The following is a 2,514-nucleotide window of genomic DNA, read 5'->3' as shown; positions in this document are numbered from 1 at the left end:
GCTGGAGGACTTATTCTGATTACAGGTAGGGCAGGCTCGGACGAAGTCTTGCACATCCCTGCTCATAGAAGACCACCAGAACCGTTGGGCGAGCAGGTGGTAGGTGCGAGTGGAACCAGAGTGGCAGGCTAGACGGGAGTCATGTCCCCATTGTATAACCTGGGATCGCAGGTCTTCAGGAACAAAGAGGCGACTTGCAGAGCATGCACTGGGGCTGGGTTGGTCATGGAGGGCTTCCCGCACTCGTTCTTCTATGTCCCAGGTTAGAGCAGCAACGATACAGGGGTCAGGTAGGATGGGAGCTGGATCCTTGGAGGGGGCATCATCCTTTTGGAATTGGCGGGAGAGTGCGTCAGGCTTGGTGTTGCGAGATCCGGGCCGGTATGAAAGAGTGAAATTGAAGCTGGTGAAAAAGAGAGCCCAGCGGGCCTGTCTGGGGTTGAGTCGTTTGGCTGTGTGGATGTATTCCAGATTCTTATGGTCTGTCCAGACCAGGAATGGGACTACGCACCCCTCCAGCCAGTGACGCTATTCTTCCAGGGCGAGCTTGACCACCAGCAGTTCCCAATTGCCTATGTCGTAATTGCGTTCGGCCGGCGATAGCCGGCGGGAGAAGAACGCACAGGGGTGGAGTTTGTTGTCATCTGCTGACCTCTGTGAGAGCACTGCCCCAACTCCCACATCCGAGGCGTCCACCTCAACGATGAATTGCCGCTCCGCATCTGGCATCTGGAGGACGGGAGCAGTGGTGAACCGAGCCTTGAAGGTGGCAAAGGCTTCATTGGCAGCCGGAGTCCAGGTGAAGGGCTGTTTGGTGCTGGTCAAGGTGGTGAGGGGTGACGCAACGGTGCTGTAATTGCGAATGAATTTCCTGTAGAAATTTGCGAAGCCCAGGAACTGCTGAAGCTTCTTCCTGCTCTCTGGTACTGGCCATGAAGTCACTGCTGAGACTTTGGCAGGGTCCATCTGGATGCTCCCCTCTGCCACGATGTACCCCAGGAACCCCACAGACTTGGCGTGAAACTCACACTTCTCTGCCTTGACGAAGAGGGAGTTTTCAAGGAGACGACGGAGCACTTGCTGGACATGCTGGGTGTGTTCGGACAGGGTCTTTGAGAAGATCAGGATGTCGTTGAGGAAAACGAACACAAACTTGTTCAACATATCTCACAGGACATCATTCACCAGAGCCTGGAATACCGCTGGCGCGTTGGTAAGGCCAAACGGCATCACCCGGTATTCATAGTGACCGGTGGGGGTGTTAAACGCGGTCTTCCACTCGTCTCCCTCCCTTATCCGAACCAGGTGGTAGGCATTCCGGAGCTCGAGTTTGGTGAAGACCGTGGCTCCCTGGAGCAGCTCGAAGGTGGAGGTAAGCAGTGGGAGAGGGTATCGGTTATTGACGGTGATGTCATTGAGACCCCTGTAATCGATGCAGGGGCGCAGGGATCCATCCTTCTTTCCCACGAAGAAGAACCCAGCGCCGGCGGGAGAAGAGGATGGACGGATGAGGCCGGCAGCCAGAGAGTCACTGATGTAGGCCTCCATCGCCTTCCTTTCCGGGGCGAACAGAGAGTACAGACGGCCCTTGGGTGGTGCAGTGCCTGGGAGGAGATCAATGGTGCAGTCGTAGGGCCGGTGAGGGGGCAAGGAAGTGGCCTTGCCTTTGCTGAATACCTCCCGAAGGCTGTGATAACACACTGGGACATTAGTGAGGTCGGGGGCAGAGCTGGCAGGTGGAGTACGAGAGGTTAGAATGGCGGCTCGTAAGCAGCTCCGGTGGCAGTCCTTGCCCTATTCCCTTATCGCTCCAGTGGCCCAGTCGAGGTGACGACTGTGCTGGCGGAGCCATGGATGGTCCAGGATGAGAGGTTGGCCAGGGGAACGGAGCAGGTGAAACTGGATGGTTTTGTGGTGGTTACCAGACAGAGTCATTGGGACAGGGGCAGTGAGGCGGGTGACGGTGCCAAGGAGATGGCCATCCAGCGCCCTGGCTGGAACGGGAGAGGATAAATGATGGCTTTGCAGACCCAACTGGTGCACAAGCTAGGTGTCCATGATGTTAACCTCGGTGCCAGTGTCAACCAGGGCGGCCAGGGTGTGGGTGGAATCCGACAGAGGAAGGCAAACTTGGAGCATAGGTTTCTGGCTGGTGGAGGATTGGAGGATCATTGAACCCAGCCGGGCCCCTCCTATGTCCGGCAAGCTTGGGCTTCTCCATGCGCTGATGACTGACTGAGTCTGGTGGGCCCTCTCTCGTCGACGGGTCTGGACCCGGCGGTCAATGTGGACAGCCAGGGCGATGGCCTCATCGAGTGTCAACGGTTGTTCGTACGAGACCAATTCGTCCTTCATGTAGTCGGCCAGGCTGTGCAGAAAGGCATGCACCAGTGCCTGCATGTTCCACTTGCTGCGGCAGGCCAAGGTCCGGAAATCGATCGAGTAGTCAGCCTTGGCGAATACTCGTCAGTCCTCCGGATGCCTCTACTGATGATGAGCCCAGGTCGAAGACCT

The sequence above is a fragment of the Neoarius graeffei genome, chromosome 17 (assembly GCF_027579695.1).
Source record: "Neoarius graeffei isolate fNeoGra1 chromosome 17, fNeoGra1.pri, whole genome shotgun sequence".
Classification (NCBI taxonomy): domain Eukaryota; kingdom Metazoa; phylum Chordata; class Actinopteri; order Siluriformes; family Ariidae; genus Neoarius; species Neoarius graeffei.
Note: the sequence above shows the minus strand (reverse complement) of the source record.